Source organism: Saimiri boliviensis, chromosome 1 (genome assembly GCF_048565385.1).
Source record: "Saimiri boliviensis isolate mSaiBol1 chromosome 1, mSaiBol1.pri, whole genome shotgun sequence".
NCBI classification, from domain to species: domain Eukaryota; kingdom Metazoa; phylum Chordata; class Mammalia; order Primates; family Cebidae; genus Saimiri; species Saimiri boliviensis.
In genome coordinates this window covers 220,644,808-220,668,412 of record NC_133449.1, presented here as the reverse complement: position 1 = coordinate 220,668,412, position 23,605 = coordinate 220,644,808, and the positions used below count along the sequence as shown (strand labels likewise).

The window sequence follows — 23,605 nt, the reverse complement described above, 5'->3', positions numbered from 1 at the left end:
TTAAACTAATGGTTGGCATTAGTGGTGTCTGCCCCCACAACCCCCACTTCTGATGTACTTGACAGCTAAAGGGTATAAGAGAACCCAGTTAATATTCCTAACAAGCATCGGTGAGAAAGCTCAGACATTGTGCTTATGGAAAGAACTACTTTTGTTTGTTAGGGTTCTCATTATGTGAAAATCTTATCAAAATTTATAATACTGAGAAGTTCTCTTCCTACACATAGGTGGAAAGAAAAGTGAAAACAGCTGAGCTGAGTAAGGAAGATGAAGAACACCAAAAACAGGTAATCAAGTCATTAACTACCAAACTAGGAAGGGTATCTCCTGGTTTCTCAGCTGAGTAGGAATCACCCTGAGACTGACACGTGAAAGTAAAAAGTCCGTGCCTCATCTGGAACCTCCTGTCTCCTGGATGTGAGTCTGGTCTAGTCTCAGCTGTCACAGAATAATAAATACTAATGTAACATTGTAACAGAAAAAGTATGAGTTAGGAGTCCCAAGTTTTACTTGGTTTTTAAAATTTGAGACAGAATCTCACTCTGTCACCCACGCTGGAGTACAGTGGAGTGACTGGCTCACTACAACCTCCACCTCCTGGGTTCAAGCGATTCTCCTGCCTCGGCTTCCCGAATGGCTGGGATTACAGAGGTACATCACCATGCCCCGCTAATTTTTGTATATTTAGTAGAGTCGGGGTTTCTCCATGTTGGCCAGATTGGTCTCTAACTGCTGACCTCATGGAGAGCCTCAGCCTTCCAAAGTGCTGGGATTGCAGGCTCAGCCACCACACCCTGGCCTGCCTTTTTTTTTTTTTTAAACTGATGGTTGTCAACTTAGTTGTATACAATTCGATTTACAGAAATAATGTTATGTTTCTAGAGATCATAAAACTTCTGATTAATCATACAGCTTGCCATGTTAATTATTAATAGACTAGCAACATTTCTGAATTTTCCTGGTACCACCAAGATCTGTTATAAAGAGATGCATACCTAAGTGTCTCTCATTAATGGAAAGTTCAGCAGAGCTCATCTTTATTAAAGACAGAATTCACATACAAATAAAGCAAAAGCTGTGACATCAAGCTAAGGAATTCAAAGCTGAGATAACACCCCATCTTTAATTCATGCAATTGGGGAAAATAAATAAAACAACATGAGTTAAAAAGGGGGTGTCAGTCTTAAAAATCTAAACTCCTTGGCTCTTATCAATGTGTAACAAATGTAACATTATTTAAAATTAGTTTTTGAGGCACTGAATGTTTTCACTTAAAAAATCAAGAAAGCTATCATTTCTAATATATCTAGGATACACAGTGGCTCTGTAAATATTTATTAATGTTATAGTGGTATAATATAACAAATAAACATATGGTTACAGTTTATTATGTGGTAAAATGTTTGAATATTAAAATGAATATTTTGACACAGTATGATAAAATATACATTTACAATCTTGGGGAATTTATAATTGGTGGGGCCACCTGTCCCCTTATCATGGATCTTCAGGCATCATTTTTCACTCATCATAAGCACTCTTAGAAATTTTCTACAATAATGAAGAATATCACAATACATTAGAATAAAAATTTTATTTACTAACTTAACTTCCTGTGCCTCATACGCATTAGTTATTATCTCAACCACAAGAACATTCTTTTGGCTGATAACTGTTATATTATGATGTTTGTTTCTGCTTTGATCTCTGCATATCTTTGAGCTTTTAAGAATACTTTCTGAGTGCTCTGCATTATATTCCACATATTTTTCAGAAGAATTCACTTGTATAGAGAAAAATAGGTAAGATCAAGAAAATATTATTTGATGTTTTTCAAAAGTTATCTGCCTATATTTTTAAAAGGCATGCTAAAAATATTCTTTCTTTCTTTTTTTTTTTTCTTTTTTAGAGACAGAGTCTCACTCTGCTGCCCAGGTTGGAATGCAGTGTGGCATGATCATAGCTTACTGCAACCGCCATGTCTTAGGCTCAAGCAATCCTTCCACCTCAGCCTCCTGGGCAGCTGGGACTACTGCTGTGCACCAGCACACTGGGTTAAAAATTATTTTTGTAGAATTAGAGTCTTAATATGTGGTCCAGGCTGCTCTCGACCTCCTGGACTCAAGCAATGCTCCTGCCTCAGCTTCCCCAAATGCTGAGATTGCAGGCATGAACTATGGCACCCTGCCAAGAATTTTCTTACAGAAGTCTTTAATTTAAAGTCTTCCATACAGTTAATTTATAGTCTTATTTCGGCAGTAGATTTTTCAGTATGCATCCAAATCTTTTAACCAATAAATCTTATTGTAAAAATTATGGTTGTTTTGATATGCAGATTTCTGACAACAGAACGCAAGGGTTAGGAGAGGCCTATCAACTGTCATTACAATCCATCTGGCACATACATGTGTGCTAAATATTCTCACAAAGCTTTCAGGGGGTAGACATTGTGTTTGGTTTATAAAAATTCAAACATCAATTACACTTTGTTGAAAGATCTCCACAAATATTAACCCATTATCTCTCACAAGTCTTCCATGAAGAGTTTCAGTAAACCTATGCCAGGTGTCAAACCCACATGGCCAAGCACGATGGCCCAAAGTCAGGCGATGACTATTTGCCTCCTGTCTGGAGACAGTGTGGAGCCCACCCTTCCCCTGCCTGTTTTCTCACACTTGTGAAGTGATGGGTGCAGACTTGATCTCTCTCACTCATCTAACTATAGTAGTAAATTGGACACTGAAATAAATGAACTAGAAATTTAAAAAAATTAGGCTGAGGGGAAATTTCAAGTAGGAAAATATAACTAAAATACTGATTTTCGTAGATGTCAAATTTTAGTCAAGAGTTAGAATGCATATTGGTCCACAAAACACATCAGTTTATGAATGAAAAAAAAAAAAAAACAATTAGGTCAGCAGCTCACTTTGTACCTGAAGAGTTATATAAACTATTAAACAAACAAGGCAGGTGACATGAAGTCACAAAGGAAATGGCAGTGATGAGAAGGAAAAACGTGGCTCATTTTCTCCCGATACGTTCTTCTGTATCTGACTGCATTATCTTGCTATGAATATCGCCCAAATCTAAGTAATGATTCAAGTTAAATTGTGTTATTTAAAAAAGAGCATTTTGAGATATACAAACACAAAACTGAAGAGCAAATTAATACTGAGTTCCAAATTCTCATAATCACATAACCAGAAAGAACATCGAAAAAATTGTTCAAAAATATTATCCTCAGCTGAGTGCCTGTATAATACATTTCTGCCAAGAACAAACGATTATGGTGGAATTATAAAGCTCTGAAAATGGAAGTGATGGCACAAACTTGAATACCATAGTGTGAATGTGGAACTATAAGAGCAGTTTTATCTTTATTATATTAAAAATCTACAGCTGTTTAATGATAACAAAAGAATTTCTGTTAGATTCAGCCAAGTCTGTCTTTCTCACAATAATGAATAGTTGATATGAACTAAAGGGCTGACTAAATGGATAAATAAGCATTATTCCTTCAGGCCCTTTTCTAGCAAAATCAGAATCTCTGCTGTTGGCCTTTGAAAGCTTCTCTGATCTTTTACAAGTGCCACTGGTCAGGTAACGTAGGTATTTCAGTTGTTACTGTTTTATGGGGGCTAGAAGTCCTAGATGTATATACTGTCTCTCAGCCGACTGACTATGGTTTGAAAAGATTTATTCACGTTATGTCCAAGATAAGGCAAGAGACCTAAACCTACTAGCTTCTTTCGTTACGTATCGAAAGAGACTCTTTCCTCGGAGCACATAAGTAAATCTTGAGTAAGCCTGTATAGTGAAGTCAGCTTTCCACGTCAGAGTGACGCTGTTGAGGTAGATCTACCAACTACAGAGGCTTCTGGGAGATTTTCACAAGACAGCGATTGTCATACTGTGAGCTGAGAACAGCCGTTTCCTAGAGGAGTAATTAGATTGACAGAAGGTGACATATTCCAAGCAATAAATGGGAAAAAGAGTCCAGACAGGTAATCCAAAAACCACGTGGAATCTTTCCTCCCAGACATGTGGACATATGGACCCTGCATTATTACATTTGCTCACTGGAAAAACTTGAAATAATTACAAACTGATGATGATAGGTGACAGGTGCTTCAAAAATTCTAATGAAATAGAATTTCATTAGGGAAACAGATTCTATTTTGTTACTGAAAGGAATAGAAATGAAAAAGAATGCCACATGGAGCTCTCATTTCTTGTTTTAGGCATTATGTTATCAACTAGAAAATCCTTTTCCTAGGCAGTGATTAAAACTTATTTTTCCCTTCTTAAATACTATTTTGCTATTTACAAAAGTTTTTTCCTTCTATTCTTCTAAAAATGATCTCTTATTAGTAAAAACAAATAACTAAATTATTGACCTTTTAAATTACATGAAGCTGTATTTTTATATTAATGCTATTTAAGTAGAATTCAGCTTTTTTTTTTCAGAGAACCACCATCACAGACTAAAAGCTTTCAACCACTCAGTTTCTTTACATGCCTGCAAAATCAGTCCTCAAGAATGTATACTGCCATCATCATCCTTTGCCTGTGCCTGGCCATTTTACAGGCAGAAAAACCTGGAGAAACCCCCAAATTACTCCAATTAACATCTGTTAAAAATCCAAGTAGTCACACTTTCTTGCATAAGTAGGGTGATCTTTACTTCAGAGGGCTGATGTGTCAAGAACACATGCAGGAATTATTACTATTAGTTGCATGAATGTCATGCTTACACAAAAGCCAAGAAAAAAACCCAACATCAGCTTAGAAAAGGTAGTTTCTTTTCCTCTGATCCTAAATCATTTTGTGCTTGTCGATCACAGCTTTATGAAGATAAGTATCTACTCTTAACAAGGTGAATAATCTTTAGGAAGTAGTAAATTCACGTAGGAATAGGAAGTGCAATTGAAATGAATGCTGCCTATAAATGGAGTTTCTAAGAATATTTCCTAAATGTGTTTCCATATTGGTGTGCTAGTACTCACGTTGCTGCTGCTTCCTGACCCTTTATTATCTGCGGAGTGGCTACCTTGAGGGCTGTGCCTAGTGACTTTCTTCATTTAAAATTTATTCTGCAAATGATTATCGAAAACATACTATGTGCCAGATACTGTTTTGTGCACCTACTTGTTAGGAAAGCAGCCAATACGAATTTAAAACTCAATAGCTCTGACCTGACCTATAATATTGCATGTTTTTTTTGCCTTAGAATGGGGGACGATTAGATCTAAGAAATTTTTTATAAAACTGTAAGCATTGTCTATACTATTTCTCCCTGTAGTAACAGAGTCCCTTTTCTTTGTTCTTATTCTAGAAATGAAAAGACATATTAATATATTAAATTTAGTATGATCACAGGTAGACTTTAATTAGACAAGCAAATCATATCCAATAGAGTACGAAAAATTAGATTTTACCAAAAATTATTTACTTGAGGTAAAAATTTTAATAAAAAGTTGAAAATATAATACCATACAATACTGTATTCATCTAGGTTATTTATTAATGCTCATTCTAACCAGATATCAACTTCTACTGGGGAAGGGGTGGAGAGAGTTGGAGATTGTCATTATTTTTATTTTTATATGCTTCCTCAAAAGATAATCTTAATATTGGAGCTGAATTTTTGTTTTCCGGAATCATTTTCATCTTCAAATTATGGAAATAAAAGACATACAAATTAAAGACTTGAAAGACTTTTCATGTATTGAACACAAGGGAACATCCACCAACTGTCTCCTAAGGGACTCAAATTATTTAACATAAACATTCAAATGGTGCTAATTATTGATACTGTAGGCTGGATGAGGCCACCAAGCATCATCTGGCCCTTCCTCAGGCCCACAGGGGGTGAGCAAGAGTGGCACACAAGCTGCATGCTCCCTCCTGCATCCCTGCTGGAGCTGGGCTCTCCTTCAGGAATGAGCCCTCCATTCCTGTTCCTCCTTCAAACGGCAGCTGACACCTTGTCTCCTCTCTTCGGACTTCTCTGATCACCTGGGCTGAATCAGTTTCTCCTTCATTCATGCACTCATTTTACTCGACACATTTTTCCATTATAGTCTTAATCACACATTATTGATCATTTATGTCTTTGTCTCCCTCTGCTAGATTGAGATGTCCTTAACAAAAAGCACTTTGCTTTACCCACTTTAAAGTTTCACCATGGAGCAGTCTGACTTACTGTAGATGCTCAATAAATGCTAGCTGACTATGAATGGAACACACATTTCCACTTCAATGTTAATGTATGTGGAGGTTTCTTTACTTGACCGAGGCTGTCTGGCTGACTGGAGGCAAAGACCGTAATAGGATACAGACCCCTTGATATGTATTTACTAACTGCTACTATGTGCCAGATGCTGCCTGTGGTCCTCTGGATGCTAAGATGATTTTTCTTAACATATGATAAAGATGATTTGTTTATATGTTTTTCTTCTTGCTACCATGAGCTAGTGGAGGTTAGGAATAGTTTATTAGTCATCTCCTATCACCAGAACAGAGCACAAGGCCTGGCAAGTGGTCAGAGCTTACTAGATAGTTGCAGCATTCATTTCAAAATGAATAGATGAACAGAACAGAGAAGAATGTTCAAATATTACAGGGAGGAAGAGTAGTCTCATTGCAGTATTTTGCAACTGCAATTTCTTTTTTTCTTTTTTTTTTTTTTTTTTTTGGCCATTTCATATTACCATTTCATGCTGTGTTAAAACTCGGTGTTTTATTCTTAACTCACATATTTAATATTTTTTAAATGTACAGTTTTTAAGGTAGAAAGCAGTGCAATGTAGGCTATGTATGACTTACGCTATGTATGAAACATTATAACTCACAAGTTTTACATTACTGAATGCTTAAATTTTGGGGGTACTGATCTAGAGACCCTCAGAAAAACTAAGCAGTCAATGAAATCTTTAATGCTGGAAAGTCATAAGCATACAATCTCAGCGATCAAAAGGGTAGCTTGAAAGAGGGCATAGAATTTTCAGCATGGAAAGAGAAAAAAGGGAGTGATATTTTAGGCAGAAGGTAAAGGTTAGAAAAGGAAAAACAAAACCTTTGCGGGAAAGAGCACAGGGAAATCTGTGAATGTGAGTCAGATACTATAAATCTGAATTAAGCATGCTTTCCAATTCTTGGGCAAAGTTCATCATTTTCCCCCATTCCTGGATGCTAGTCTACTGCTCTGCTATTCTCCTGGGCTTTTACATTGGTCTTATTCTGGGCCAACCTTTGCCTGCGGGAATTCATGGAAAATCAGGGTGACTCTGGGGCCAATCAGATGATTCAGGCTTCCTCAGGACAGATCAAGGATATGGTGTTTATAAGGATTCTTCCACCAAACCTCTCTTGGAACCCGGACAGGGCATGCATCATGAGTTGGCCTAGAACAGGGCTGAGATGGGGAAGTCTGGCACACGTTAGTTGTGAAACACTCCCTGAGATCCTCAATCCAGCAGAAATGTGAAGCAAAATACTAAAGACAGAACATTCAATATATAATGATTGAAATGCATGATAGTATATGCCGTTAACCCTACACACACACACACACACACACACACACACACACACACACATTCACACACATACATACACATTTTTTTTTTTAGGCGGAGTCTCAGTCTGTCACTCAGGCTGGAGTGAAGTGTGTTGCCATTTCAGCTCACTGCAACCTCTGCCTCCTGGGTTCAAATGATCTTCCCACCGCAGCCCCCCAAGTAGCTGGAATTACAGGTGTTTGCCATCATGCCTGGCTAATTTTTGTATTTTTTGGTAGAGATGGGGGGTCTCATCATGTTGTCCAGGCTGGTCTTGAACTCTTGACCTCATGTAATCCACCCACCTCAGCCTCCTGAAGTGCTGGGATTACAAGCATGAACCATTGTGTCTGGCCTATCCTAATCATCTTTATAATGAAAGTTAAGGAAAGAAAGGCTGGCAGGGCGTAGTGGCTCACACCTGTAATCCCACCACTTTGAGAGGCTGAGGAGGGTGGATCACAAGGTCAGGAGTTCAAGACCAGACTGACCAACATGGTGAAACCCTTTCTCTACTAAAAATACAAAAATTAGCTGGGCGTGGTGGTGTGTGCCTGTAATCCTAGCTACTCAGGAGGCTGAGGTAGGAGAATTGCTTGAATCTGGGAGGCAAAGGTTGTAGCTAGCTGAGATTGTGCCACTGCACTCTAGCTGGGCAACAGAGCAAGACTCCGTCTCAAAAAAAAAAAAAAAAAAAAAAAAAAAAAAAAAAAAAAAGAAAGAAAGAAAGGCTGGAATGCAAAGAATGAACTTGTAGGTTGTTTTGAAGAATGAGCAATGTTAGTGATTTCTTAAATAAGGAAGGAAAAGACAAGACAGACTATGAATTAAACAAAGGTTGAGAGAGGGAAGGAATAAATTAATAAAGATCAGAGAGCAGGTTTTCTGAAAGTATAAAATGTGTAATAATTGTAACTGTTAAATACTAACCTTTTTTAGACCATGGCATTTTACTTGCAAATGGGTTACAGGGACAAAAAGGCTGAATCTTGAGGCATTGATGCTTTCCAAATAACATGTTGGAGCATCTTTTATAAACCATTAATGACTTATTTTAACAAAAGATGTAGATATTATCCTGGGTCATCAAAGTAAGGTCAAATCATTATTTTTATTTCCTAGTTTTAAATGCCTTTTTATTCACTTGGAGTCTATGCGTGATTAGTCATTTGAAACGAGAGTCGCTTACACCCTAGATCTTTGCATTCACCAGTCACTTCAGAGCTATCTTTTGCAGTCACCACATTTCCTCATTTCTACAGGATTTCCCACGATCTCTTCTACTATATCATTTCTTTTCCTATTTATTCTCTGGATTCCAGCCTATTCCTTCCTTCCCATTCCTCTCCCATCTTTCCCTTCCTAGCAAATATCACAACCTACTTGTTCAAGCTGAAAACCCAGAAATCACCCCTGATTCCATCATTTCTTGACTCCCCTATCATTACTTTTTCGAACTGGTCTCCTGTGCTTTGTCTGTTTGTTTTCGGACTCCCACCTTCCAGTCAATCTTCCTTCATACTTCTGGCAGGGTCTAATTAAAATGCACATCTAATTGTACGGCTGTTCTCCTTATAAACCCTCCACCTGCCTCTAGGCTCATTTTCTCTTGGCTTTAGCATGCTGTGTGTATTAGCTCATTCTCACACTGCTAATAAAGACATAGTAAGATTGAGTAATTTATAAAGAATAGGTTTAATGGCCTCAAAGTTCCACATGGCTGGGGAGGCCTCACAATCATGGTGGAAGGCAGAGCAGAAGCAAAGGCATGACAAAAGAGCTTGTGCAGGGGAACCCCATGTATAAAACCACCACATCTCATGAGACTTCTCACTATCTTGAGAACAGCGTCGGAACGATCCATTCCCATGATTTAATTACCTCCCACTGGGTCCCTCTCAAGTCAAGTGGGGATTATAACAACTCAAGGTGAGATTTGGGTGGGGACACAGCCAAACTGTATCACTGGGTTTTGGCCAAGGCGGGGAATTCATGTCATTTGCCAAGTTAGCTCAATCCTTTAAAAACACTGCTTTGATACATGCCATTCCATCTTTGCTAGAATAGCATTTGCTACTCCTCTCAGTTACACAAATCTTAATTGTCATAAGACACCCTATTACCTAATACCTTCACTTACTTGGTGAAATTTTTTCCTAACTCTTCTAGAAGGCACTCAGGAACTCCTTTCTCCATACTGTCCTTGACCTTTTTGTTTTTTTATGTGTGGTATGTTATATTGTAATTTATCTTTTAGCATGTCTGCTTCACCACCAGGTAGTGAGTTCCGTGAAAAATGGGCATCTCTGGTCCCCAACATAGGACTCGTTCAATATGTGTGAGCTCAACCAAGATTCTCAGTTATGGTTCACGGGATACATGAATAAGCAAACAAACTTGACAGCCAGACTTTCCAACAGTGACAGACTAATTGAAATGAGTTGGGTGGTCTTGCAGGGTGACAGTATCATTTATTTGTTTTAATAAGACTGTTACCTCAAAATGTAAGGAGTACAAGTTCTGGTAGGTTAAAGCAGTCGCTGGAATGACTTCACGATTGCTGCACAGGACAACCCTGTGGGAGCTGAGGGAATGGAGGAAGGGACACAGACTATTGTATCTGGATCACAAATGCTGAGATTTTTCTGTGTTTAGACCTGCTCAGAGTCTGGAGTGTGATGGGCTCCCCAGCCATCTGTGGCTGCTGCTGCTCTGTTACCACTAGGAGGACACATATATTTGAGAAGCAAACTTACTGCAATCAACACCTTTGTGCATTGTCTTCCCTATTTCTACGTCACCCCTCAGAAACAAGGACGTTATCCTTGCACTTTAAAGAATCTGTTATTTGGGAGCTCTAGTTTATTACCAGCTTATCAGAAAAGCAGAGTATACATAGAACTTTCTATAAGGCACTGCAAAATAAAGACTTGAGGTTGGCAACTGATTGACTTGTGTCATGATAATTTTGATCATAGCTGAGAATTTACAATATCGAAATCCTCATTTCTGAGCCAGTCAGGGACTCCAGAAATGAAGATTGAATTGTTTCCTTTAATTCCTGTCTCTGTCAGGTTGAAGAGAGGTAAAGAGATCTAATGGGCTTGACCCTGGCCCACTTTTCTCCTGGGCTGGCCTTTGTCCTGACGGGGAACATTCTCGATGTTGTGGTTTTCACGTCTTACGTCACAGGACCAACAACACCAATGATACTTTTCAATATGGGATAGCACCAAAAATACTGCAAGTTATTTTCTATTCTTCAATTTCTTAAATGGCAGGTAGAGAGATTTTTCAAAGACCAATTCTAAATTGTGAACACAGATTTCATTTATGGTATCCTCAACTCCTTCCCACATAACACCTGATATTCAAATCTTTTTTTAATTGATTTCTCCCTCTCCCTAATAAATCAGCCTGCTCTTCAAGAAGTGGCCATAAGCTATTCACTCTTGAAAATTTTCATTTTGGTTTTGGTTATTCTACAGTGATCTGACAACAACGAGTGGGGAGGGTCTCTTGTATTCTTTCTCCCCAGTTAATATGCTCTGTGAAGGCTCACTCAGATGCTAATTGAGTGTTTTGCCTGAGCTTGTGATATGCCATCCCAGAGACTGCCATTGACAACTGTTAACACATATTGCTTAATACCCATATTGTTCCAATATGTGTGAGAGAAGTGAAGTATCAGGAGTGCGGAGCATCACTGGGATAGTGGGAACGGAATATGTTAAGTCACAGCTGCCTGTGGCTGCCTAGGGAGAGAAGAGTATCATTACATTAGAACAAAGCTCCGTGAGAGAAGAACATTTGCCTTTTTTCACCTCTGTATCCACAGCAACTTGAGTGTGCCCAGCACGTGGATGACATTCAATAAATATTGTCATTGTTGATAAAAGAATAACAGAATTCAAGGCTGTAGCAACAGAGGTTCTTATTTAAAATGGAATTACAATGAAATCTGAAAACACATAGACAGCACTTACTAGGTTTGTATACATGCTGGACACATACGCTGCTTCTACCCCTAGTAACACCCATCCCTTAAGCCCATCATCCCCAATCCTCATACATAAACTTAAATTGGAAAAAAAAAAAAAAAACGTGGAAGAGAGAGTTAATAGAATTAATGTCTCTTTTATACTCCTTAGAACTATGTAATTAACATTTATTTCATATTGTTGTTATCTGTTTTCTTGCTTTTATATCATTTTCTAGATTATAAGATTCTTGCAGACAGGAAGTCTCCTGAGAACCTTCTATCCTTGGCAATTAGTAGGGTATCCGACAGTAGAATGTTGCTGCAAATTGGTTAACTTTTCTGGATAGGCGTCCTATAGGGGAATAATGACAGCCTGATGATATATAATAGAGAGGCTCAGGCTGATTAAGCAAAAGCTAGTGGCTAAGAATCCAAACGATCCCCCTTGAGCACCAAACCTCTCTTGCCTTTTAGTTGTGTTTGCCAGGTCTGTAAAAGGTGAGCAGTCTTGGTCTCTAGTCTTACCTGTCTATTACTTGTCCCTTTCTATGTAAAATCTCTCCTGGGACTTGGATAAGGCAGTATTAGTGTTTTCATTTTATTGGTTAATATACTGGCAAACCTTCTGCTTAACAGAGGGGATGAAAGGTATAATGGGTAGATGGTTGCTGGTCTGGGGCCAGTTAAGCCAGTAGACAGATATCTTGGGGCTTCATCAGACCTGGCATAAGGACAGGAAAGCAGGATGTACTCCCTAGAGAACAAGAGGCAGAAAGGCCAACTGGAAGTCAGAGTTCTGGGGAAAAGACTCCTTGCGGTTCAACAGTTGACCCGGAAATAGAAGTTGTTAGATTTATAGGATGCTGTCCATTGGTCAGAGAACAAACCTCTATCAACCCACAACTACGTCATGCATTAAGAAAGTCTCACAGACCAAATTTCCAAAATGCATAACAGTAGACTTAAAATGCAAATAATTGTTTTTTTTTCTGGAAACAAGTTTCTATGTCTTATATTTCTTATCACATTATAAATTACTTGTAGAGAAGGAAAGAATCCAATCCATTTATCCTCTGTAGCTATTATCTCACTACCATTCACCTAATACGTGATTTTGTAATAAGTGGTGGATATTACGTTCAGTTGAATTGGGTAGGTGTCTGATGAAAGAAAGTTTGATAGTACTGTTTGATAAGAGCTTCAGGTGCTTAAAAATAAATGTGCTTCAAAATTCTCAGGCAGTTTCTCAAGGCTTCTGCTGCATTTACCAAACACACAGACATCATTCCAGGGGCGTTCTTTGTTTAAAGGCATCCTCTCTGCAGTCCTGTCGTAGTTCTGCATGCTGCAATGCAACTGTGTGCCTGCCTCTGTTCCATGCAAGGCTGCGTTACTTGAGGGCAAGTCTGTACCTTGTATCTGGGTATCCTTAGGACCTGGCAGAGTACTGGGCCCTGGGAATTTCATAAATCAATGCAAATTTTAAGTTTTCTAATGAAGGGGACTTTATTTGCTTTCCTAATAATATAATTATTTCCAGCTGGTACCAGAAAAATAATCAGAGTATTTCTAAGACTGAAATCAAAAGTGCGAGTAGCATTTCAGTGTTAGGGTCCTCTGCCCAACTTTCCACTGGGACTTGCCCTCTAGCTCCTGGCTCATTTGTTACTGGGGGTTGCTATCTCCCGGACTCACACTGTAGTTCCTGCTGTTTTGTAGTGCTAATGTGAAGGATCCTTTTTCACGAGCGTAGGCAATTACGAATTGAGTGTAACTGTTAGAAGGGTACACAAGTCATGTACAAATATAGTCTGAAAATATCTAATATACATTGCATTATGGCAAACAGATTCTTCTTTCTAGATTAAATAATTACAAATAAAATATAATTCATAAGAAATATTCTGGAAAGTCTACTATTATTGATACTGTATGCTCATCAAAGCCTATATAGACTAAGTTACTTTACTATTTTATGGGCAGGTTAATGTTTTCCTAAATTTATGTTTCCAAATTAAATTAACTAATAATTAAAATCAAACTCATCTCAATTTATTTTCCTTGTGCTCTGAATGCTATCCATATATGAATCCACAGTCCAAAATTATGGACCAATTCTTAATTAACAAAATCTCATTTCCCATGACTGAATATATTACACAGATGATAATATTCTTAGGTGTGCATTGTCACCTGGGATTTCAGTGATGCCATAAAAGCTAGAGTGGCACTGAGAACTGAAAAATGGAAAGGTATAGAACGAATTTTATGTGTATGATTTATATATATTTTATTTCTTCTCTCATTTTATTCCATTGACTAGGCCCTCAGTATGACTTACAGCAGAGATGGGGGCATTTTTATCTGATTTATAACTTTAAAAGGAATGAGCCAAATGTTTCACCATTATATACTTATTATGAAGGCTTTTTATTGATATATTTCATAAACTTAATGAAATTTCTTTCTATTCCTAGTCTGCTAAGAACTTTTATCAGGAATAGAAACTGAATTTTATCAAATGCCTTTTCTACTTTTATTTTGATGATCATTTTGTATTCTTAAAATTGAGAAGATAATTTCATTAATGAATTTAACTGTTATGATGAAGCTTCCCCCATAATTAAAAAAAATTATTAGTAATTTTATTTTGAATTGACAAACAATACTTGTATACATTTATATGGTATAATGTGCCATTTTGATATGTGTATACAATGTGGCATAATTAAGTCTAACTAATTAACATATCACCTCAATTACTTAGTTGTTATTATTATTATTTTTTTTTTTGAGACGAAGCCTTGCTCTACTGCCCAGGCTCCAGTGCAATGGTGCAATCTCGGCTCACTGCAACCTCCACCTCCCAGGTGCAAGCAATTCTCCTACCTCAGCCTCCCAAGTGCGGGGATTACAGGCCTGTGCCAGCACACCTGGCTAATTTTTGTATTTTTAGTAGAGGAAGGGTTTCACCATGTTGGCCAGGCTGGTCTTAAACTGCTGACCTCAGGTGATCCCCCTGGCTTGGCCTTCCAAAGTGCTGGGGTTACAAGTGTGAGCCACCATGCCCCGCCTCTCTTACTTATTTTTTTATGGCGAGGCATTTGAACTTCATTTATTTTGAAATATACATACATTATTATTGGTCACAGCCACCCTGCTGTGCAGTAGCTCTCAAAACCTATTCCCCCTGTCTATTCAAAACGTTGTACACTTTGATCAACAGCTCCTCATTCCCACTGTCATCAACCCCTTCCAGCCTTTGGTAACGTCAACCCCTTCCAGCCTCCAGTAACCGCTGTTCTACTTAGAAAATGTTTAAAAATAGGAATACTAAAAACGAGAGAGAGAGATTATAAATAGATAGAAAGATACTGGAAGGGAGAGAGGAAAGAAAAGAGAAACAAGGGAGGGAGGGAAAGAGGGAAAGTATGAAAATGAGTGAAAAGGAGAGAATTTGAAGATTGTATGAAAGAGAGAGAGGAAAAAATAATGAAGTGAGCACATCAAGTGATCCCCTGCTATGCGAACTGTCTCTCATCATCTAGGCTCAGCATTTTATGATCTAACATAAAGCTTTATTACAGGCCATCAGCAATTTTGTTCATCCTGATGTCCACAGCTGACAGTGGCTTGGCACCTGTTGTCTAACTCAGCAAGGCCAAGTGGAGGCTGCCAGCCCCACGGGCACTCTGTCCTCTGGCCCCAGACAGTCTTCTTTGAACAGACTCTGTAGACCTGGCCTCCCGGCTGCCTGTTTTTGTAGTCATGATGGTTTCAATAACTTCAGGTATTACCTGTGGAAATGTACTGCAAGCCTGATTTTAAATTAGGTATTTAAATTTCCATAACTTATGAAATCTCAATGATTTTGTTAGTTCAGTGGTGAGCTTAAGAGTATCATTTGCAAAATCATTTCTTCCGTATTCTTCATTAGGTAATTATAAAAACAACATTTCCTCTTCTATGGCACGAAGAGGAAATTAAACCAGTCTTCCATCACTAACAAAATATTAATTTTCTTAATATTTTAATTGAATCCATTCCTCAGCAATAACACCTACCATTTACCAAGCATGCACATGTGCCAGGGACTGAGCCTGAGGCTTTGCATGGCCTTTTTTTTTAATCCTCACAAGCTACTCTTGACAATGACTGCCATTCTACAGATGAAGAAAAAGAGCCACACAGAGGTTCAAAAGCTTGCTGAAGTTTACAAAGTTTGGAGTGGTGGAACCAAGTCTATGAACCCATGCATGGGTTCCAGGATTTTCCCTCTTAGCTACTGAATTATTCTGCCTCTGCAAGGTTGTCCAACAATAAGGACTGCCTAAACCATGTCTGTGTATCCTCTGAACACTTACTTTCAGCTGAACTTGGTGAAATGTCTGACAAATCTTATTTTTTCATAAAGGGAAGTGTATGTAACAGAATTCCTTTTCTGATGAACAATACTATCTAAAATGTTTTTCCTATTTTTTTGCTATAATATCGACTGAATAGATGGGAAGGCCCTTCACCAATATGTAGGTACTATCTAACTAGCTAAAATGAAGTGTAGGTTATTGAAGCCCTAAGAAAAAGAAAGGGGGCTAAATCTTTCACCTCCTAACATCCCAAAGACTAGGAAGGAAGTTCTTCCCAATAACATATGGACTGTACCTATCTGCATAAAATGAAGCACAGGTTTATTATGATGATTAGAGTAATACTAGCAAGAACCTTAAGTCTCTGTGACTAAGAAAAAGGTCCACTTTATTATTTTGGCACCTACACTCTGCAGATGCAGAAGCCAACTGCTTGCCTCTTTTCAGTTTGCTTGAGCGGATGGGGGATGCAAAGGCTGGTAACTACAGGACTACATTTTCTCTTGGGTTGAGGAAATAGAGTGGGGAAAAGAGAAAAATGGATGCTTTTATGGAGAAACTATTGTTTCTCCCTGGGCAAAGTGAGGGATCATGGAGAAATCTTGTATGTCCTATAAAAATTCTTTCTAAAATTATGGGCACATAATCTCTTCCCTCTCCTGTTTGTTGAAAAAGATGAACATAACACCATATTACTTTATAGGCCAGATGAGAGGAAAAATAAAATAAATGACTGTTAAAGTTCCCAATTTTTTCAACAGTTGCGAGGAAGACACAGCAAGATGTGATCTTCTAAAATGAAAATTTCCCAAAGTACCAAGGAAAAGGAGAATCTGCAGAAGAGCTTCAAGAACCACAAAGACTTGAGTTTTGCATCTTGCCAGAAAATCTGCACTGTTAGTAGAAGCCTGGGGTAGGGCTGGCAGGTCCTGACTCAGCAGAGAAAATGCCACCCACAGTCACCGACGGCTTCCGCAATCACGGAGCTTCCTTGTTTTCTCTGGAGGTTTCCCACAGCCAGGCCAATACCATCGTCTCTCAGATGGGAAACTGGACTTCAGGAAAACTGAAACTAAACAAAGTTGTATAACTTTAAAAAAAAAGTTTATAATTATGATGCTTGGCTCTTTACATGGGCTTAAAGTCCATTTTCTGTTGAATAAATAATATTAACCACATACTAACCACCTAATAGTTTTAAAATGCCTCAGACAGCCATCACCATCATCATTCTGAATAGAATCTCACTTCTTTTTAAAAGATCACTGTTAAAAGATGAGGGGAAAGCATACCATTAGAAGGAAGCAAAACTTAGTTCAAAGCCTGTTTCCATGAGGTAATGCACACTTTTAACTAATCATCAAAGGAATCCAGACTATACCGAGATGAGGCATGAGGTTAAGGCAGGTGGCTGAAACAAGGTAGAAACTCTCCCCCGGCCCACCGCCCATTGCATTACATTATTTTCGAAGCCAAGTGGCTAGATAGAAATCAATGAAAGTTTTGTTGATCTGACACAAGAACTTGTGCACAGTGAAACGGGAGCTATATATTTTGTGCTGGAAACTGCCAGTCTCACATTAACCGCATGTATATGTGAATGTATGTAGGGGTGTGTGTGTGTGTGTGTGTGTGTGTGTGTGTGTGTGTGTGTACAGCCTGAAGCCAAACATTTGAAAGTCTTCAAAATTATTTCTGGTTAGAGGTACTTTTGGATAGATTTTATCTTTTTCCCTCCAGAAGGTAATATTTCAATACAGTAATTTAGGCCTCAGAAAAGTGTTGTTTTCTGTTACAATGCTTGCAAACTTAATGGTGGTTTCTAATGAAAAATGAATTTGTTCACCTAATCATAGTATAAAAATGTGCAGGCTGGGCACAGTGTCTCATGTCTCCTCCCTATAATCCCTGCACTTTGAGAGGCCAAAGTGGGTAAGTCATTTGAGGTTAGGAGTTTGAGACCAGCTTGGCCAACATGGTGAAACCCTGTCTCTAGTAAAAATAAAAAAAATTAGCTCGGCATGATGATAGGTGCCTGTAATCCCAGCTACTTGGGAGGCAGGAGAATCACTTGAACTTGGGAGGTGGTGGTTGCAGTGTGCTAAGATCGCTCCACTACACTCCAGCCTGGGTAACAAAGTGAGAGTCCATCTCAAAAAAAAAAAAAAAAAAAAAGAATTTGCTATCATATAATTCACTATAGTTTTCTTTAACATAAATAAAATCTGCTGTATTTGTATGAACTCAATTGTGGAAAACACTTTTCCTATTTGTTTTTATGCTGGTCAGCAAGCAGTTTGATCTTAGTAGCCAGACTCCAGGTGCAGAGTTCAGAACTACAAATATGTTGTACAACCTATCAGTTAAAGCTGGGTTCAGATGGCCATCCCCCCGCAAATCACAGTTTGTCTTGCTTAGACTTCACAGTGCGAAAAAGGTGTGGCTCAGAACAAACACCAGTGGATTAAAAATGATATATTTTCCCGGCAGCAATATACATGGTGTGTATATGAGTAGAATATTTAAAATACCTGTTCACCTGGAACTAAGCCACATGTGTAATACATTAGTGTGTGCCTGGCTTATTTCCAAGAGCATGTATCCTTATTGCCATCAAAATACCAAGGGAGCCAACGCAAAGATACTTTAAGTTTCACCCTAGAAGCAATACACGACATACATATTTCACTGTTAACAATATCATCACACTAAGCACTGTTGACTGACTAGTACTTTAAAGAAATCAGTTATTTATTTGTGTGTCAGAAAAGAAAATGGCAGCAGAGTGACACTTGTGTTAGCCTTGCTAATTACTTCCATTGTCTTGAAATCTCAATCAACCTACCCCCTTCCCTCTCTCCCTACATCTCTCTCATTGTCTCACTTTCTCTCTCATTGCCTAACTGCTCTTCCTTGGATACAAAGTAGTTCAAAGGGGACAACGAAGGAATAAATTACATCCTAATGCTATCTACCAGAGCTCACTAAGAGAACTTGAGCAAGCCCCTCTATTTTAGAGTTCCATTTATTATTTTTTTCAACTCTGTTTTGACTGTTCTTAATAGAATTACTTTTGACTCCTTGTGTTTTCCTTTTTCTAACCTTTCCCTAATTTAAAAATCTGTGTAGTGAGGACTTTATTTCTGAAGAATTTAGTAACGTTATTACACAAGAAATATATATGTATTATGTGATAATTTTACAAAATGCGACATTTTATTTAAATGTAAGCACCAAATATACTAAAGATTTCAGTGTCCAAAGTGTGCGGTGTATATCTATCAGTGAAAGTTTAAAAATTTTGCCTAAATTTATATATGCAAAAAGGAACAGCAGGAAGAGAAATAACAGCTGTATGAGCATATGTGCTAATGACTACACACATACATCAGTTAATTCTTACAAGAAGACCAAAAGTGAGGTTTATTATCCCTATTTTACTGCTTCAGAAGCGGAAGCGTGGTGGATATTTAGAATGTTGCCCAAGATCACAAAGTTTATGAAAGCGGCAGGAACCAGGCAACCCTGACCCTGAAATGCGTGTGTGTCCCTCCGCGAGCACCACGCTGTCCTTATGAAAGGGCAAGACTTTTGTCATATGGATGCGAAAGTGTAAGGGTACAGTTTTCGTATTTGACAATATTGTATTCGGAATCCTGACCTGTTTACGTGGTCATTAAAAGTGCACATGTCCTGAGGAGGGAGGATCTCGATCCCAGAAATTCGAGACCAGCCTTGGCAACCTAGCGAGACTGTCTAAAAAAAAAAAAAAAAAAAAAAAAAAAATTGCGCATACTTCATTAGGAACTTTTAAATGTATAGAGTTTGATTTATTTTTCAATTTTTTTCAATTTAATGTAAAGAAGCTTATATAGTTTAAAATAAACCTCCTGGCCCAGGCACAGTGGCTCACTCCTGTAATCCAGGCACTTGGGAGGCTGAGGTGGGAGGATCACTTGAGCCCAGCAGTTCGGGACCAGCCTGGGCAACAAGGCAAAATCCTGTCTCTATAAGAAATACAAAAGTTCGCTGGGTGTGGTGGTAGGCACCTGTGGTCCCAGCCACTTGGGAGGCTGAGGCAGGAGAATCTCTTGAGCCCAGGATGTTGAGGTTGCAGTGAGCCAAGGCTGCACCACTGCACTCCAGCCTGGGTGACGGGTGTGAAACTATCTCAAAAAAAAAAAAAAAAAAAAAAAAAAAAAAAAAAAGGAAAAGAAAAACAATAACGAAACCAAACAAAAAACCTCCTGAAGCCTCTATAACTTGCTTCTTTAACACATCGTATATGATAACAGTCCTCAGTCAGAGAAAGGCATGTGCACCTTATTAGTGCAAACTAAAATTATATGCATATTTCTGAAGCAACTTGTTCTATGACATAAAAATGTAAGTACAGTGAATGTTTTTCGGCTTTTTTAGCACACACACTTATACATACTTACAAAAAGTAAAATATTTTGGCACTTCTGCTTTTCACAACTGTTTCTGTCTTTTCCAGTGGAACCTCTCTTAAGAGTTGTCATTATGCTAACTTACTGCGTGAGACCACGGGGTGTCTTTCTGATGCTGATTTGTATCACATCTAATTCCACATTAGATATTTCGAGTGCTTGATTTCCCTGTCTCTTCTTCCCATTTTCCTTGCCATCTTTCTTCTATCTTTGTCTTTACGTGAATACTCTCTTTATACCAAGCCAATATTTTTCATGCCCTTGTTTCTTTTTTCTTGTGACTCTTGGCATAATTGGTCTTTTGAAAGGTTTGTTCACATCTTTTTTTTATCGACTCATAACAATCTTTCTGAATTTCACTTGTTTGAGCCTAAAAATGACTACCTATCATGGCTGCCTATACTGACTTTTTAAACTTCTTCCTAGCACTTATTACTTGATGACGTGGTATCAGGAGCAGCACTGCCATCATTGTCATCATCATCATCATCATTATCATAAACCTTACCAAGTGTGGGACCCTTGTTCTAAGCATTTCTTAAATGTTCATTCATTTAATCCTCATAGCAGCTAAGCAGAAGTAGTATTACTAATCTCCATTTACAAATGATGGACATAAGAAACAGACAGCCTAAGTAATCTGCCCAGTGACATAGAGCTAGTAAGCAATGGAGATGGGTTCAGAACTCAGGCAGTCTACCTCCAGAACTGATGATCCTCAACACTGTGCTCTGTTCCCCTAAATACTCCATAGTTCTCATTATGCTGTTTTGTGCAATTGATTCCCACATGTATTTTCTACCTTAATTGGATTGTAAGTTTTGTGAGGTCACAGACATTGTCTTCCAAACTTGTGTTTCTCCTGGCATCAACATAAATTTCTGTATATCCCAGGAATTTAATAATTATTGCTTGAATAAAAAATCTACAGACAAAAGTGGGAGTGCATTTTTAAGATATACAGGCCACTTTCAGATACAAAGGTGAAAATATAATGACAATCTTGAATGCCTTAGTGAATAATTTGCAATATAATTCTAACTGCATTGATTACCGATAATGAAATGGATGTATTAATTTTTTTGCACTTCTATTTAATAGTTCTTTACCGTCATTGTAAGCATTTGATGCATAGAATAAGCAATAAGAATACTTTCTCTTGTTTAAGACAAGCTGCTTGCATTATTTTGGCTTCTATTACAGATAATACTGTAGACATTTCAAATCCACAATGATTTGGAGGCAGTCAAATCAATATCAGCTACATAATACATAAAGGATGGATGCAAATTTTATAGCAAGGAAATTAATAATTAATTTATATCTGTTTACTGTAACAAAATTTTTTTGTCAGCTTTTTCTGAAGTTTAACAATGCTTGAGCCAATATCTATAAATTATGTATAAAATATAACTGTTTAAGATAAAAATGCCACTAAAATACCTACATTATTTCATGTTTATAAATGTTATGGAATCTATTATATGTAGTAATTTGTGCATTATTCTTTCTGTACAATAGCATAGTTACCATAGCCCATATCACTGTTACATCTAGCAATATTAAATTTTTTATTTCAGTAGTTAAAAAAAGCCAATATTTTTCATATTACAAAGGCTTTGCTGAAGAGTCAGAAATGAATAATATAATATCAAAGGTAATAACTTCCCAAACTGAATTTATCCTGCATGGCACAAATGACTCAACAATGAAAATTTTGTTTCAAAAGTATTCATATAAAAGGCTTTGTCCCTGGAATACAGCTCTAAGTGGCTCACTATCTAGGTTGAAAATGGTTTTGCAGGGTTGTATGTCCTATTTTTCCATGCCTGCAGTAAAGATACAATATGGGAATTCAGCTTGGTAATTACTAATACACCACACAGACACAATTACACCCTGTATGCTGCATAAAGGAATCACTTGTGGTCTGCATCCATTACAAAGAGCAGTAGGGGGCCAACATGCAAGACGACAAAATGCTTTACAAGACGGAAGGAGACCAGAAGAGTCGATGTACACAGATACAAGGACCTTGATTCTTCTAGCAATGATTTAAGCCTCTTTCCATCAATTATCGTCTTTTGTCTCAAGAGTCTTATCACCAGCAGCATTACAGGAACTGAACATAACAATGCTCAGACCCGCATAACCCTATGAACTGTGCTGACATTTCCACACCCTGTTGCTATGTTTGACCTGGTTTACAGATTACTTAAGCAAAACCAAATAGAAAAAAGAAAAAAAGCATTACCGTTCAAAAACCGGCATATATATCTATAAGGATATAGATATATATATATACACACACATATATTTTTTATGGCTTATTCAGAGTTCTGTTTCTTGAAAGTGAAAGCCATCCTACTCCAGAAATGCTCTTTTTCAAAGTAGTTTCTACTTCATTTTAAAGATTAAACGTGAAAATCTGCTTGAGTTAAAATTATAATTGTAAGAATGAGACTAAATATTGGTATATCAAGGGGATACAGGCCGAACAAGAGAATTTCGTGTCTAAGGGAATTTCGTGTCTAAGGGAGCTAAGCTAAAATGAGTCAGCTGCTCTCTTATGCTACAGTGAGTCACATGAATAATTTTCTTACTGTGAAACTCCTTAAAGTTTTGAGTTTAATTGCAAGCAGTAAGTGGTTTTTATTATAACAGAGTTTCCTCTGTTAATTATTACACGATGTACATTATTTTACAATACTTTCATTTAAGATGCTCTTTTAAAATACATCTTACAAATATGAATTTTTAAGACCTTAGGAGTTAGTTAGTTATGGCAGTTTGTCAGGTTCCCTCAAACAAAGCCTTGTCTTTCAGAAAATGTTTACAACCTATGAGAAAAAAAAAGTATCCTGGGGCTAAAATGTTTATTGGCACCTAGAAGTCTGAAGAGAGAGTCGGGCCTGTGGTTTTTCGAGGGCACTTTATCATCGCCCGCATTCTCAAAGGTTTCTCTGAATGAATAGAACTGGATTACTCAGCCTTCTATTCCACGCCTATTCCTCTCCATTTTCCTTGGCACGACTGAGAGCCAGGCTATTTTTAGTTAAGCAGCTTTCTATTTTTAGACAACTACCAGTTAGAAGACATTTGTTAGGGAAAAATTAAAAAAACACACACACACAAAGGGGGGAGGGAAAGAAGCTTCCTCCACATATTGTGAAGCAGCCTTCAACCTGTAACTCCAGGCATTTCAGCTGCTTTCAATCTTGGAAAAATAAAGAAAAATTCAGA

At 37.7% G+C, this 23,605-nt stretch overlaps 1 protein-coding gene across 18 annotated transcripts in view; it reads right to left on the bottom strand.

Annotated features, from left to right (window-relative positions):
- Positions 1-23,605, bottom strand: part of MEF2C (myocyte enhancer factor 2C) — a 168,418-nt gene that overhangs the window by 42,829 nt on the left and 101,984 nt on the right. The window lies entirely within an intron of this gene.